At 38.8% G+C, this 17,387-nt stretch overlaps 2 long non-coding RNA genes across 2 annotated transcripts in view; both read left to right on the forward strand.

Moving 5' to 3' along the window:
• The window catches only part of LOC147581876 (uncharacterized), a 191,961-nt gene extending 190,388 nt beyond the window's left edge, over positions 1-1,573 (forward strand). The window contains exon 6 of the long non-coding RNA XR_015250347.1: positions 1,493-1,573. This is a non-coding gene — a long non-coding RNA (uncharacterized LOC147581876). The remainder of the gene's footprint in view (positions 1-1,492) is intronic.
• A 2,375-nt stretch (positions 1,574-3,948) lies between these two features.
• LOC147581877 (uncharacterized) overlaps positions 3,949-17,387 on the forward strand; it is a 40,305-nt gene continuing 26,866 nt past the window's right edge. The window contains exon 1 of the long non-coding RNA XR_015249780.1: positions 3,949-4,075. This is a non-coding gene — a long non-coding RNA (uncharacterized LOC147581877). The remainder of the gene's footprint in view (positions 4,076-17,387) is intronic.

The raw sequence follows: 17,387 nt of genomic DNA on the forward strand, positions 1-17,387 counted from the left end.
TGTCTTTTTCTTTGTCTTAGACTTTCCTTCTCACCCTACTGAATAATAAGTCAATCTCTTTTGCACCCCTCCCTCCAAAAAAAGAAAAAAGAAACCTACCCAAATCTTTTTGGATACACTCATTCTTATCAGTGCCACTTTATACCTGAGACAGCAACTATTTCTATTTTGTGATTTTTTTTTTTCAGACTCCTTAACGTTCATGTGGCAATCGCTGGTATGAGATTGACTTTCCAGTGTTACCGTACAACACATCATAAGGCATCCACAAAAGACCAAAGATACTAGAATAAGCCAACTGATAACTGAGCTTTGATATACTGAGCTGCCATCATCTCTCTTTTCACTTAACGAATTCTTTGAAAGGAAGTTGGAAATAAAAGGCAAGGAGCAAAATGCCCAGTTGCCCAACAGAGATTTCTTTAAACTAAAGATCACCTAACACATTTGTTTCTCCTTCCTTTTTTCTTGTTAACTATGTCTGATCCTGCCCTACAGGTGCTGGTTTGATACATTTTACCTGTGCTGGCTTCTCTTTTTTCTTCTACCTGTAACTCTTCCTGGATTCAGGATATTTGTGAAAAGATTTTATCACATAACTGCATTCTTGGATTGAGTCTTAGAATCTCTAATCATAGAGCAAAACTGAAAGGCAATTAAATTTTGTAAACCCTATGAAATTACAGCATTGTGACATATGGCAGGGGCGATTATATGTAGCAAGAAAACTGTTTTCCTTTTGATAGACAAAGTTTGGTCATGTGCACATACTCCAAACTGTGGAACTTGCTACTGGGAAAAGAGAACATCTCAAAAATCAATGCCTGTGGCATGCTACCTGAGTTTCCTCCCCTCCCCCTCCACCACTCCTTTTGCTTTCCCCCCCTTTTTTAAGGGTTAAACTGGGTGGTTTTCAGAGTTTTACAAGAGAACTATTAGTGAAAAACAATCTGATACATTCAACTTACTAAGGCCCTACTCTTTCCCTCTAATCTTTCAGCAGGACCCAAGGGAGGCTAAAGTTTAGATCAGTCTATTCTCCACAAGAACTTTGATTCACTATTAAATTCCGTCTAATGAAGATGACTTTGCCATCCCACGGCCATCAGCGGGCTATGTGTGGGACAATGCAAAACCCACCTTGTATAGAGGAACATTGTTCTTTCTTCTTAGTTACCCTAGTTGAATAGAATCTCATGGAAATTCACATGCGCAAGAGACCTGTGAAATCACAAGAGTATTAATCTCTAGGGTGCCTTGGTGAGTCAAGTTAAGGAAATAACTATTTTGCTTAAGTACACACTTGTTCATGTCTTACAGCATGTCATGTTTATGATAAGAGCAAACAGCTGAGATAGAAACATGGAGGGGGGAGGGAGGAAGAAAGAGGGTTTTTTTTTTCAATGACAAAAGTTAAGATAATAACAAAAAATAATGTAACTATTTAAGAGTATGCACTAATCATATTGAATCTAATTTTCTCGCCTTGCAGATAAGAAACTACAACAAAAAAGAGAGTGCTACAGGTTTGAGGCTTCTGGAGCTCACTTTAATGCTTAAGGAATTTCTGATATGTCAATCATACATACTGAAAAAGTCACAAATTATGAGACAAACTTTGATTCTGAAATTAAGCTATTCTATTTAATAAAATTCTATCGTTACAATGTTTATTTTTTTTTTCAACGTTTATTTATTTTTGGGACAGAGAGAGACAGAGCATGAACGGGGGAGGGGCAGAGAGAGAGGGAGACACAGAATCGGAAACAGGCTCCAGGCTCTGAGCCATCAGCCCAGAGCCTGACGCGGGGCTCGAACTCACGGACCGCGAGATCATGACCTGGCTGAAGTCGGACGCTCAACCGACTGCGCCACCCAGGCGCCCCTCGTTACAATGTTTATTTACTTCTCTTTACTATTAACTTCACATAGCACATTAAAAATTAGTCAAAATTAGACACATGTAACTATGTAAATAACAGTGTTTCTGTGGTAATGATCCAAGCTAGTGGCAGAGACAAAGATCTGTATTTTTAAAAAGCATTATAGCATTGGGGCACCTGGGTGGCTCAGTTGGTTAAGCGTCCGACTTCGGCTCAGGTCGTGATCTTACGGCTTGTAGGTTTGAGTCCCACATCACACTCTGTGCTGACAGCTCAGAGCCTGGAGCCTGCTTCAGATTCTGTGTCTCCCTCTCTATCTCTGCTCCTCCCCCACTTGTGCTCTGTCCCTCAAAAATAAATAAACATTACCAAAAAAGCATTATAGCATAATGATTGTATGTATGGGCTCTTAAATTCCACCATATACTACCTGTGTAATTTGTACACACTACTTAAGCTCCTTGGGTCTCAGTTTACTCATTTATTTTTTTTAATGTTTTTATTTATTTTTGAGACAGAGAGAGACAGAGCATGAGCAGGGGAGGGGCAGAGAGAGAGGGAGACACAGAATCCGAAGCAGGCCCCAGGCTCCCAGCGGTCAGCACAGAGCCCGACGCGGGGCTTGAACTCACTGCAAGATCATGACCTGAGCCTGAGTCGGATGCCCAACCGAGTGAGCCATCCAGGTGCCCCATCAGTTTACTCATTTATAAAATGATAATTATTTGTCTATAAAACTACTGCCTGAGTTGTACGATAATGTGAAAATTCACTGAGATAATACATAGAAAGCACTTAGAAGAATATTTGAAACATGAAGTATTATATGCATTACCATTATCAATATTTCATTCATCAGACGCCATTCATGCAACAACTGCAAGGCAATCAAGTAGAAACATTTAGCATATTAGAGATCAAATACATTAGTTAGCTTGCAGCAAAATGTTAACTCCTTTTTTAAATGTTTTTTGTTTTATTTTGAGAAAGAGAGCAAGCATGAGTGGGGGAGGGGCAGAGGGAGAGGATGAGAGAATTTTTTTCAATTTTTCAAATGTTTATTTATTTATTTTGAGAGAGAGAGAGTGTGAGTGCAGGAGAGGGACAGAGAGAGAGAGGGAAAGAGAGAGAATCCCAAACAGGCTACATGCAGAGCCTGATATGGGCTCAAACTCATAAACCGTGAGATCATGACCTCAGCCAAAATCAAGAGTCAGATGCTTAACCGACTGAGGCACCCAGGCACCCCTAGGATGAGAGAATCTTAAGCAGGTTCCACACTCAGTGCAAAGCCCGACGTGGGGCCTGAGGGAGGGCTGCATCTCACAGCCACGACATCACGACAGCTGATATCAAGAGTCGGATGCTTAACCAACTGAGCCACCCAGGCGTCCCACAAAATGTTACTTCTTAATAATAATTCTCTTTTATTAAACTAGTTAGAAAACATATCTATGTCTATATCTATGTCTATATCTATATCTATATATCTGTATCTGTATCTATGATATATCATAATTACTTTATCCGTTCATCCATCCATGGACACTTAAGTTGTTTCCATGTCTTGGCTATTGTAAATAATGCTGCAATGAATGTGGGGTGCATATATCTTTTTGAGTTAGTGTTTTCATTTTTAGTGGGTAAATACCCAGAAGTAGAATTGATGGATCATATAGTATTCTATTTTTTTTTTAATTTTTTTCAACCTTTTTTATTTATTTTTGGGACAGAGAGAGACAGAGCATGAACGGGGGAGGGGCAGAGAGAGAGGGAGACACAGAATTGGAAACAGGCTCCAGGCTCTGAGCCATCAGCCCAGAGCCTGACGCGGGGCTCAAACTCACGGACCATGAGATCGTGACCTGGCTGAAGTTGGACGCTTAACCGACTGCGCCACCCAGGCGCCCCTAGTATTCTATTTTTAATTTGGGAGGGAACTTCATAATGTTTTCCACAGTGGCTGCACCAATTTGCCTTTCCACCAAGAGTGCACAAGAGTTTGCTCCCTTTTCTGCACATCCTTACTAATATATTTTTATTTCTTGTCTTTTTGATAGATAACCATGGGTGAAAGAAGAACTCATCAGTGAATTTAGGAACTACATTAAACTAATAATGAAAACACAAAGTTACAAAAACTCATGCAGTGCAGCTAACACAGTGCTTGGAGGGAAATTTATAGATTTAAAGTATTTGTATGAAAAAAGAAGAAAGGTATAATATTGATGAAATTAGAGAAACAATTGGGGGATTTAACAATGTTAACAGCTAGTTGTTTGAAAAGATCAACAGGATGGATAAGCCCGTAACAAGAGAGATCAAGAAATAAAGAGAGAGAACATAAATTATATGTATATCAGGAATAAAGAGGGAATATCACTACAGATCTATAAAGACATTAAAGGAATGATAAGAGCATATATGGGCAACTTTATGCCAATACATCTAACAACTTGGATGAAGTGGATAAATTTTTTGAAAAATAAAACTTACCAAAACTTATACAAGATAAAACAGAAAATCTGAAGAGCCATATATATATATATATATATATATATATATATATATATATATTTTTTTTTTTTTTTTTTTAATTTTTGAGACAGAGAGAGAGCACAGGGGAGGGGCAGAGAGAGAGTGAGAGGGAGAATCCCAAGCAGACTCTGCACCACCAGCACAGAGCCCGACATGGTGCTTGAACTCACAGACTGTGAGATCATGACCTGAACCAAAATCATGTTTAACCGACTGAGCCTTGCAGGCGTCCCTGAAGAGCTCTGTATTTTTATAAATTTATTAATTGATTATAAGAATACCATTTTCCCTCTTTGTACTTCATGCCTGATATTTTAACAGAGAGTCTTAACGAATTTTGTATGTGCCATGGCCATGGCCCCTTTCTGTCCATTTGGGCTGCTATAACAAAATACCAGAGCCTGGGTAGCCTCTAAACAGAAATTTATTTCTCATGGTTCTGGAGGCTGGACGTCAAAGATCACAGTACAGTGTGATAGGGTGAGGACTCTCTTTTGGGTCACAGCTTTCCCATTGTACCCTCACATTATGGAAAGGGCTCTCTCTGGGGTCTCTTTTATAAAGGTACTGATTCCACTCATGAGGGCTTTACCTTCATGACCTAATTGCCTGCCAAAGGTCCTACTTCCTGATACTATCACACTGGGCATTAGGATTTCAACCTATGAATTTTAGGGGGGGACACAGTTACTCAGATGATGACACCTTCTTTGGCAGTGAAGAGAAGCTATCCTTTTCAGAATAATGCATAAAATGCATTTATGCATAAAGAAAAATATACAAGACTACAGTGAAAATTTGTTATATTGAAATGCAATTATCAAAATATTTGTGATAGTATTTTATGTGCTCTTTTTAAAGTTTATTTATTTTGAGAGAGACAGAGACAGCGTGAGTGGGAAAGGGCAGAGAGAGAGGGAGACAGAGAATCTCAAGCAGGCTCCACACTGTCAGTGTGGAACCCGACACAGGGCTCAAACCCACGAATCTGTGAGATTGTGACCTGAGCCAAAACCAAGAGTCAGTTGTTTAACCAATTGACTGAGACACCCAGGTTCCCCTGTGCTTTCTTATTAACACCCTAAATAATCATATCTATTAGTAGATCTAATAACTATCATTATTTCATAGTAATGTTGAGTGTAAATGTTTTTTGAGATAGCTGATATAATAGTAATAGAATATAAAAGTATCTAGGATTGCTATTGGTGTTTTATACCTAATTTTGATATATTTGTTTTCTTTGTCAATTACTACTTAGATATGATGTTCACTATTAATGCTCCCAATATACAAATTATATAAATAAAGGTCTTATCCACAGTGGTGCTTAGTAGTAATAATTACTTTTTTACTCTAGCTTTTTGATTTGCCCCTTAAATAGTGGTGGAAATCAGGTCTGCTTAAGATTACTAAGCTTTTATGGGAGTTCCAGAATGTTGCATCTGAGGATTGCACTTTATTTCACATATAGAATTTAGGCCTTTTTAAAAAGCAGGAACAGATTTGGGTTCTGGAATAGGAAAGTTGGGTGAATTAGGTATATCGGGTTGCGATTATTTGCGCTTTGCAAAGAAATCTTTGAATGAGGAATGATGGAGGATGGATGAAACTGAAGAGGAAGACAAAAGATAGAAAAGATGGAAAATGGTACAGGAGAAACATAAAACATGGGTCAGTCAAAGGTTGTTTCTTCTAACATCTTATTCCAATGAAAGAAGCTCTAGAATAGGATTTGTGGAATACACCAAAGGGAAATGTGCCTCTCTTGCTATAATTAGTTTTATAATGTATTTAATCCAGGGATTTCCTTTGTACAGCTATGTGGGGTCCTTGTGTCCCCCAGATACCCTCTTTTGAAGAAAGTCAGTTTTTCTCTTTTTCAGATTGTTGGGTGAGTTGAAATCTATCCAGGGCCTGGGCCTGAATGCTTGTAAGGAAGTCAGAGAAAAAAGGTGCAGCACTGAGGGGCACCCGGGTGGCTCAGTCAGTGGCGCATCTGACTTAGGCCCAGGTCATGAGCTCATGGTTCATGAGTTTGAGCCCTGCAACGGGTTCTGTCTGGGAGCCTGGAGCCTGCTTTGCATTTTGTGTTTCTGTCTCTGCACTCCCCCGCCCCTCCCCCGTCTCGCCCCACTTGTGCTCCATCTCTGTCTCTCTCTCTTTCAAAAATAAATAAACATTTGGGGCGCCTGGGTGGCTCAGTCGGTTGAGCATCCGACTTCGGCTCAGGCATGATCTCACGCTTTGTGGGTTCAAGCCCTGCGTTGGGCTCTGTGGTGAAAGCTCGGAACCTGGAGCCTGCTTCGGATTCTGTGTCTCTGTCTCTCTCTGCCCCTTTCCCCACTTATGCTCTACCTCTCTATCAAAAATAAATAAAATGTAAAAAAAAATTAAAAAAACAAAAATAAACATTAAAAAAAATTAAAAAAAAGATTCAGCATTGATGGACTGTATTTGAAAATAAAGGAGACTAAATAATAACATGAAAGATGTAGCTGAACAAAGGTTCAGTTAAAAATACTTGGAACTGATTTTCTAGTAGCTTAGGGGAAAAGGAAGAGATGAGATGGAATCAGGTAGAAGGTCCAACCAGGTCTTGATGCCCTCTGGCTGGGCATAACTGTACGCAGAGGTATAGCCACATGACCCTCTTCATTGAATTGAGTCTGTAGATACCTTCACACATAGGAATTTTCCTAGGTTGAGATATATATGCTAACAAAAGATTACACAACCTATTAAAGAGAGTTTGGGGCTATCACTGAAAGTGAAGGTGAGAATATAAAAAATAAAGAACGTAGGCTCTATAATTTAGGGAGAGAAAAATAGAAAGTTTAAATGAAGGCAAAATAAGTAGCAAATGAACAGGGGAATTTTCAGAAGTTATCTTCTTTTTTTCTCCTTAGATTTGCTTTATGAAGCACATAGAAGAAATCGAAGGTGATTTCTCTCTTTTCCTCCATCACCTCTGTCATATCCTATTGGCTAGAAGCAAGCCACGGGTCCCATTCACATTCAGGGAGAGGTGATTTACAGAATGTTAACATGGGGGGCTCCTCGAGTGTGTCTGCTGTAATTGGCCTTCTGGCCTTGAATAATTCATGTCCCTCTCACATTTAAAATACATCCACTCTCTTCCAAGGTTCTCAAGAATCTACTCCTGAAATCATTGTTGCACTATATGCTAATTAATTTGGATGTAAATTTAAAAAAAATAAAACAAGATAAAAAAAAAGAACCTCATCCCATGATGGCTTTAGCTCAAAGTCCAGGGAAATCACGTGCAGGTGTGGCTGAGGTTCCCAAGTGTGGTTCACTAAGTACAGTTCTTGGGGCACAATTCTTCTCCATCTGTGGGACTGTGAAACTAAAGACAACCCAGTTAACCGCCTCTGACAATCCAAACATACAATGGAGGCATGAGCATATGGTAACAATTGAAGATATTCTAGTTCCAAAAAAAAAGGGAAGTCGAGGTGAAAAGAGTCACTGGTTGAAGGAGGCTTGACATCCAGCTGGCCAAACTCCAGCCAGAGTTCTTCCACTAGGCTTCAAGGCTTGGGGTTTCCAGGCCTCCATGGCTCGTGGCTCCATCCTCTGGTTTTGTGGTCCTGCCCTTTGAATAAATCTTTCTTCATGACAGGTAGCACATGTTTGCAGCTGAGTTGTTTTATTATCCTACTTCATGGCAATATGATTTAGGGAGTCTCACAGCCTTTTTTAGTTTTGTACTCTCTGTCTCTTTTGGTCCAAGCTGCAAGTATTTCTGCTCAAATACTTTTCTTAAGAACTCTGAGGGTCTTCTCTGGATCTCAGAGGGGTTCTTTTCACTAAGTACAAGTCATACCTACAGATATTTTTCTTTTTTTTTCTTTTTTACAAATTTTTTGATGTTTATTTATTTCTGAGACAGAGAGAGACAGAGCATGAGTGGGGGAGGGGCAGAGAGAGAGGGAGACACAGAATCCGAAGCAGGCTCCAGGCTCTGAGCTGTCAGCACAGAGCCTGACACGGGGCTCGAACTCACAGACTGCGAGATCATGACCTGAGCCGAAGCCGGACGCTCAACCGACTGAGCCACCCAGGCGCCCCTCTACAGATATTTTTCAAATAACCTTTTCTCTACCTCTTATTTATATGGCTAAGGGACAATGGCCTTGAGCTTCCTAGAGATCTTATGGTCAGATGGCGAGGGTCTGTATGGGACGCTTGTCATTTCTTGAAACAGCCTTTTGCATGACTCAATACTCGGAATTTTTTGACCTGAGGTTTTTAGCAAAAGGTAGTGGAGTCAGAACCTTAGCTTTTTTTCTAGAACATGCTTTCCTGACAGTGAAAATGTCAGCTACTTTTGCAATCTGAAGAGGTTGAAAATTTCCCAAATCACCCAGACCTGGCTTCTTTTTGTTTACACTTCTTACTTCAATCTGTTTCTTTCCTCTTGCATTTTACTATAAGCAGTAACAAGAAACCAGCTAGCACCTTCAACACTCTGTTGGAAACTCTTCCTTACTATATAACCAAAGTCCTGTTTTGCATATAAAGGCAGAGACGTTATCACTAACCACTACATAACACAGATCCCTTTTCTCCAGTTTCTAAGGACATGGCTCACTACTTCCTCTGAGCCCTCTGCAGCAGTGTTCTCGAAGTCCATATTTCTATTAGCAGGGTGTTCACAGTGATTTAGGCTTTCCCTAGCATGCCCCTCAAAATTCCTCCAGCCTCTACCCCACTGCCCAGTTCCAATGCTGCTCTGCTGGTTTAGGGATTTGTTACGGCAGCATTGTAATTCCAGGTATCAATCTTCCCTACCGCATAACAAATTATGACAAGCTCATAGCTCAAAAGAATACATATCTATTAGTTCATAGTTTCCATGGGTTAGGAGTCCAGGTACAGCATAGCTGGGGTCTCTGCTCCAGGGTCTCACCAAGTTGGAATCTGTCTGTTGACCAGCACTGCAGTCTTATCAGGGGCTCAACTAAGTAAAGATCTGCTCCAAGCTCCCTCAGGTTGCTGACAGGATTCTTGTCCTTATGCCTGTGGGACCGACATCCCTATTTTCCTACTGTTGGCTGGGGCTGCTCTCAGTTCCAAGGGGCCACTCACAGTTCTTGGCCCTCCAGCCCTCTCTTCAGGCCCCCTCACAAAAGGATAGCTTACTTCTCAAGGCTAGAGGACAGCTTCTACTCTCTCTCTCTCTCTCTCTCTCTCTCTCTCTCTCTCTCTCCAATAACATTATTTACCCCATTATTTGGGTGACACTAATACAACCAGACCCAGAATATCATAAAACAGAATGGATTGCTTTCTTTTTTGCTACTAATTCATCGTTTGAAAAACCAAAATAGATATGCATCCATTAACTATTAAAAAATGAATATGCAATTTAAGCATGCTGTTTATTTATTAATAAATAATGACAAGAAGACAAGAATAACTATTAACTATATTATTTCAGTTCATAATAGATTAACTATTAATTATATTATTTCAGTTGATAATATATTATTCAACAGAAGAAATCTGTTAGAAACTAAGAGATGCTTCTGGACATTATGACCACTTATATGACTCCTTCCGACCATTTACAATGAAGAACTCTGCTCATCTTTACACATAATGTCGTTAATGCACTGAGTCAATTGCTGTCACTGTTGGTGAAGAAAAATTCAGCTCTAGCCACAGGGAGCCTATCTTTAAATAGTTCTCGCTAACAGCAACTCAGTTTCAATTTTGTTACTTTTTATTCTTTCTTACATTTTCAGTCGCCATCAGACTATATTAGTTCTTGGCACCAGTTTATCCAATTAATCCAATTTCAGGGACTGAGATGATTTTGAATCGAGCAGCAATTCCCCCTTGAAAATTGATGTATTTATGGTTTGCCTTTAATTCTGGGGTGCCTCTTTTCCAGGTCAGGACCTGGGCCTACCTGGGGTACTACAACTGGTCCACATTTAAAAAATTCTCAAACACCCATTTGTCTCTGCTGCAGACTGTTTTCTCCGTTGCCAATATACTTGTCTTTCTTAAAAACAACAGCAACCACCACCAAAACTTTTTATTCTCCTGCCATCAAAACTCTTTCACAGGTTCATTAAGCATCTATGTGGTAAACTCTAGACTTATAGCATGCAAGACCTCCCAGCTTCACTCTACCTAGTTTTGGTCACTTTCTCACCTGCACATGCTACATCAAATCTCTCATTATTCTTCGATTACCGCAAATATTTTCATGATTACCTTGCTTCGTTGTTGCTTATCAGGGTCCACCAACTTCTATTCTTTCTGCCACCAGGGAAAAGCTTATTTGTCCTACAAGACCCTTCTTAAATTGTTGCCACTTTTGTGATAATGTTCCTCGATCATTTTTCCTATCAAGGCACAAATACTTTCCTCTTTACTCCCATATCGTCCTAGATATTTGGCATTGTACTTTTCACAGTTTGTTGTAAATACTTCCGAGTCTATAGCCTGATGGCAAGCACTGTGTGTGTGCGTGTGTGCGTGCGTGCGTGTGTGCGCGCGCGCGCGTGTATTTATTTATTTATTTATTTATTCTGTTATTATTCTGCTATTCCCTGACACAAAACACAGGACTTTGAAGGTTTGTGGAGGGATTAAGTAAAACATGTCTCTAGATCTAGGGAAGACTCTCCAATGCTGCTAGAATAAGATTTAAAAATAGCTGTTCTTGGGGCTGGGTCCCTTAGTTGGCTGAGACACTGACTTCCGCTCGGGTCATGATCTCACGGCTCATGAATTTGAATCTTGCATCGGGGACCTTTGTCCCCCTCTCTCTCTGCCCCTCCCCCACTCATGCTCTCTCTCAAACATAAATGAACGTTAAAAAAACCTGTTCTCGGGGCGCCTGGGTGGCGCAGTCGGTTGAGCGTCCGACTTCAGCCAGGTCACGATCTCGCGGTCCGTGAGTTCGAGCCCCGCGTCAGGCTCTGGGCTGATGGCTCAGAGCCTGGAGCCTGTTTCCGATTCTGTGTCTCCCTCTCTCTCTGCCCCTCCCCTGTTCATGCTCTGTCTCTCTCTGTCCCAAAAGTAAATAAACGTTGAAAAAAAAAATTAAAAAAAAAAAACAAACAAAAAAAAACACCTGTTCTCTATCTTTAGCATACAATAAATTTAATGTCACCCATGATGGGACAAATTGATACTACACTCCTCCCGATATGATACACTGAGAAGGACACAACATCACTCCTGTGGTATTCTTACCAACAATGAATAATCTGAATTTAATCATGAGAAAACGTTAGGGAAATTGCAAATGAGTAGCGTTCTAAGAAACAACTGGCTAGCATTCTTACAAGTGTCAAGGTCATGAAAGACAAGGAAAGACCAAGGAACTGTTTCAGATTACCAGAGAATAAAGTGACATGACAACTAAATGCATCATGTGATGGTGGATTAGATCCTGAATGAGAAAGAGAACGTTTGTGGGTAAATTGGCAAAATTTGAATAAGTTCTATCAATTAGACTATAGTCTAGGCTAATGTTAAAGCTAATTTCTAACGTTAATTTATTGATTTTGTGAGTTATATAACATTTATGGAATAATGGGTGAAAGGGGTATGGGAATCTTTGTCCTACTTTTGCAACTGTTTTGTAAGTTTATTGATATTTCAAAGTGAAAGTTGTAAAAATTCTAAAATTAAAAATTAACAGAAATTTAACGAAAAAGTAGCTCTTGCACTTGGCTTTTTCTGCTCAGCCAGTCTATAATTGCTAATGGGATATATACTATCTGTCAGTTATTATGCTAAGTTGGATGCAGACACAGTCTCTGTGCTTCTGGAGCTTGCATTCTGGTGGGGGAAGACATTTATTTAAAAATGACAATACAAACAGATTTTTTTTTCACTAAAAGTTTGTTAACATGAAGTAAGCTGCTGGGGCAAATTTAAAAATGTTGCAATTTTGATTCTAGTGTTGTAAGTTTAAATCCTCATATGCTAATTTTAAATTGTAAGTCTAACTACTAATTAACTCTATATTCTATTCATTACCCCTTATTTGCCTCTTTTTTTGTGTGTGTTACAAGGGAATCTCCCCCAGATAAGCAACTAAGAGATGAGATTAGCTTTCTCTTGTCTTTGCATCTTCCCCAGGTTTGCCCCTAGTACACAATAAATGTTAAATGAATATTTGTTTATTTAAAAAAAAGTTTTTAACGTTTATTTTTTTAATAGAGAGAGACAGAGTGCAAGCCAAGGATGGGCAGAGAGAGAGAGGGAGACACAGAATCTGAAGCAGGCTTCAGGCTTTGAGCTGTCAGCACAGAGCTAGATTCAGGGTTCCAACTCATGAACTGTGAGATCATGACCTGCGCCGAAGTTGGCCCCTTAACCACTGAGCCACCCAGGTGCCCCGAATATTTATTATATATTAATTTAAACTGCTTAACATTTGTTAAGTATTTTGAAAGTATTTTTATTTTTGAAAGTATTTTTAAGTATTTTGAAATTCACATAACAAAAATAGAGAGTCTTCAAGGCTCCATAAAATGGGTACAAATTTTTCAAAATAAGAAACAATTTTAAAATTTGCATAGTGTATATATATTGCTGTAGACATTAGACAATATTAAATGTTGATTGTATATATACTTAAGTTCTATTTAAATTATAAATAAATTTTAAAAATAGAATATCACAAGAACAGACACTCAGATCAATGGAACAGAATAGAGAACCCACAAATGGACCCACAAATTTATGGCCAACTAATCTTTGATAAAGCAGGAAAGAATATCCAATGGAATAAAGACAGTCTCTTCAGCAAGTGGTGCTGGGAAAACTGGACAGCGACATGCAGAAGAATGAACCTGGACCACTTTCTTACACAATACACAAAAATAAACTAAAGATGGATGAAAGACCTCAATGTAAGACAGGAAGCCATCAGAATCCTTGAGGAGAAAGCAGGCAAACACCTCTTTGATCTTGCCTGCAGCAACTTCTTACTCAACACGTCTCTGGAGGCAAGGGAAACAAAAGCAAAAATGAACTACTGGGACCTCATCAAAATAAAAAACTTCTGCACAGCAAAGGAAACCATCAGCAAAACTAAAAGGCAGCCGATGGAATGGGAGAAGATACTTGCAAATGACATATCAGATAAAGGGTTAGTATCCAAAATCTATAAAGAACTTATCAAACTCAATACCCAAAAAAAAACAAATAATCCAGTGAAGAAATGGGCAAAAGATGTGAATAGATACTTCTCCAAGGAAGACATCCAGATGGCCAACCGACACATGAAAAAATGCTCAACATCACTCATCATCAGGGAAATACAAATCAAAACCACAGTGAGATACCACCTTACACCTGTCAGAATGGCTAACATTAACAACTCAGGCAACAACAGATGTTGGCGAGGATGCGGAGAAAGAGGATCTCTTTTGCATTGTTGGTGGCAATGCAAGCTGGTGCAGCCACTCTGGAAAACAGTATGGAAGTTCCTCAAAAAACTAAAAATACCACTACCCTATGACCCAGCAATTGCGCTACTAGGCATTTATCCACGAGGTACAGATGTGCTGTTTCGAAGGGACACATGCACCCCCATGTTTATAGCAGCACTATCAACAGTAGCCAAAGTATGGAAAGAGCCCAAATGTCCATCAATGGATGAATGGATAAAGAAGATGTGGTGTGTGTATGTATATATATATATATATATATATATATATATATATATATATTAGAATATTACTCGGCAATCAAAAAGAATGAAATCTTGCCATTTGCAACTATGTGGATGGAACTGGAGGGTATTATGCTAAGTGAAATTAGTCAGTGAGAGAAAGACAAATATCATATGACTTCACTCATATGAGGACTTTAAGAGACAAAAGAGATGAACATAAGGGAAGGGAAGCAAAAATAATATAAAAACAGGAGGGGGACAAAACAGAAGAGGCTCATAAATATGGAGAACAAACTGAGGGTTACTGAGGGGTTGTGGGAGGGGGGATGGGCTAAATGGGTAAGGAGCATTAAGGAATCTACTCCTGAAATCATTGTTTCACTATATGCTAACTCATTTGGATGTAAATTTTAAAAAATAAAAAATAAAATTAAAAAAAATATGTACATGACATTACAAAAAAAATCGAATATCAAGTGATAAGACTGTGTCTATTATCTTTGACAGAAATTATTCTTTCCTTTTCACTGAAGGGGGTTCATTGGACAAATAATTTGATTTTGTTTACTGTTAGTAAGTTAGTACAATGGTTTTGGAAAATGTTCCGACATTCAAAGTTCAAAAAACATAATGAAATATTTGCTTTTATGTTTTTCTGGTCCAAGTAATAAATTACACTATAAATATAGGATTTCTTCAACCTGAATGGATAAACTTCTTTTTTTGCTCTTTATGGACCTCAAAGTACAAATTCTTATGGATGAACATGTTAGTCTCCCTATGATGATCTAAATCTTCACATTTTAAACTTTGGATCAATTGTTCACTGTGCAAAAAATGTTTCCTTCACCTTTCATTAAGCTTTCAAAATCCTTGTTATGAATAGAGTTTTTCTCTCTCTCAGGGCTTTTTAATTTTTAATCACTTGTTTCAAATGCTGATCATATTTCTGAGAAATTACTTTATGTAAAAAATGGAGCAAGATAGAATTGCCACATACCTTTTTATCTTTTCTGTAAAATTATTTGGGCCTACAGTTGTGGTGACAAGGTTGCTTCTAATAGGTTCTGTTGTCATGGAAGCAGGCTGTTGAAAAGGGCAAGACTCAAGGCCTCCAAATCTTTGCATCTATATTCACAAATATACAAATCTTAGTTTTAGATGGCAAAATATAGCAAGTGACACTTGTTGACCATGAAATACTTTTCAAGAACAAAATTTATAGATGCTAATGTAGCTAAGTTGACCTTATATAGAACCAGGATTCTTTTACACCATAACTTGGTGATTTGAAACAAAATTTTAAAAATATTTTTGGTAAATAGAGAAATTATTGTTTAAGCTCTGAAATGAAACTAAAACAAGGAAGGGGAGGAAAGAAAGAAGGAAGAAATAGAGAAAAAATAGCCAACTGTTTATTCTCTAAGCACACACACCAAGTATGGGTGTGTGCTCCATAAAAATAAGGTCAATATCTCTCATGCTTTTGTTCTGTATTCTCATTGTTTACTCTAGTGTATCACACATAATAGGTGCTCAATAAGTATTTGTTGAGTGAATGAAGACCTAGGGGGAACAGATGGCAATGTTGGTAGCAAAGAGATTTGACTAACCATCGTGTGGAGACTCTGAGGGAGAAAGTAGTAGCCCTCAGAGTGTCATGTACATGAAACCAGCCAGACTCAGCTGGATCCTCCTATTAGGATGAGAAATGTGTTTGGGCAACTGGCCCACAACAGGAGCTACAGTACAACACACAATGCACAGTGTTCAAGAACTATTGGCCATATTTGGGCTTAGTCCAAGCAAATAGTCAATAATAGGAGACTAAAATGTAGTAATACAATCATCCAACATGTGGTTAGGCTATAGGGCTACTTGGAAATCCAGAAAGACAGTCAATTCATGGGCAATCTAACACCTGTTAACAGAGTGCATGCCACGGGAATGGTATATGCAGTCACGGGAGGACTTCTATAGGAAGGTAGAGGTGTCTTTTCCTAACTATCGCAGGGCTATTTAGGGGTCATTTTTGACACTTTGACTCTTTTCCAGACCACAGACACATTTTTAAAAATATACCAAAAGAGAAACTGCATAATCTCTTTAAAATTTTTAAAACATTTTACTTTGAATTTGTTTTAGACAAAGGTACAAAATAACCTTTGCCCAGCTTCACTTAATGGTAACATCATACATAAACATAGTACCGTGATCTAAACCAGGAAGTAACAGTGTTAACTAAACCAACACCTTATTCAAATTTCCTCATTTTCTCCACCGATACCCTTTCTCTGTTCCAATGATCTATTCTGGGATCCCGCATTGTGTTTAGTTCTCACATCTCCTTCGTCTCCTCCAACCTGAAGTCACAAGTTCTTAAAGAAAAACTTTACTTTTCATCAGAATAACATGTTAGAAGTTAAATTTTCAACTACTATTATTGGTGTTTCTTGGGTCCTCTCCCATTTTCAGAGCACAGCCAAGAAAAGGAACTGAGAGTCTGTGTTTAACTGAAGAGAAGACTTGCAAGTCTTTTTTCCTGGGCTTCTCCAATAATCACTTTTTATATTGTTCAGCTTTGTAGTTTCTGCAGAATTTTGGGGGGGGATCATTCAAAAATCACTAGGCCCCTTATTTATTAGTTAAACAATTAGTGCAACAATTGTGAACTGGTATAGAAGAAAGTAGAGGAGTAGAATGGTGAACAAACCAGGTGGGCTTCATTCAGCAGGACATTCTGGAAATATGCATTAGAAATTGAGATGACAAGTATCATCCAAAGGACAGAGATGAGGATACAGAGCTCATTGGCTCCAGTGCTAGCCAAGTATCATAAATAAGTGGTGGGTGCGAGAACCAGGGCTTGTATGATGATAAAAAAGCACAGCTTGTGATGAAAATGCAAGTGTCACTCTACCTGAGAGTCAGGAATGAAACGCGGTGTGGTGACCACATCGGAAGAGGGCAGCTGGTATTTACCTCATCTGGAATTTATAACTAGCATGTGAGCTCCATGTTGCAGGATCCGCAGAAGTTTTTTTTCAAGAGCACTTCTTTTTTTTTTTTTTTTTTCTCCAAGAGAATTTTATGTGAAAATTCTTATTTTTAAATGTTAGTAACTAATTGGCCTCTGTGGACCAATTCAAGAGTTTCTCTCGAAAGTCCTTCTGCTCTTGAATTGTCCTAGTGTTCCAAGGCCATTTTTTTGGTCAATCAGGGGCCAGTCTTCTTCCAAATGCCATATAGAGAAAAATGCTGTAGTTTGATAGGTCTTCTCCTGCGTTCCC

Source organism: Puma concolor, chromosome B1 (assembly GCF_028749965.1).
Source record: "Puma concolor isolate L17-30 chromosome B1, mPumCon1.1.hap2, whole genome shotgun sequence".
Taxonomy (NCBI): domain Eukaryota; kingdom Metazoa; phylum Chordata; class Mammalia; order Carnivora; family Felidae; genus Puma; species Puma concolor.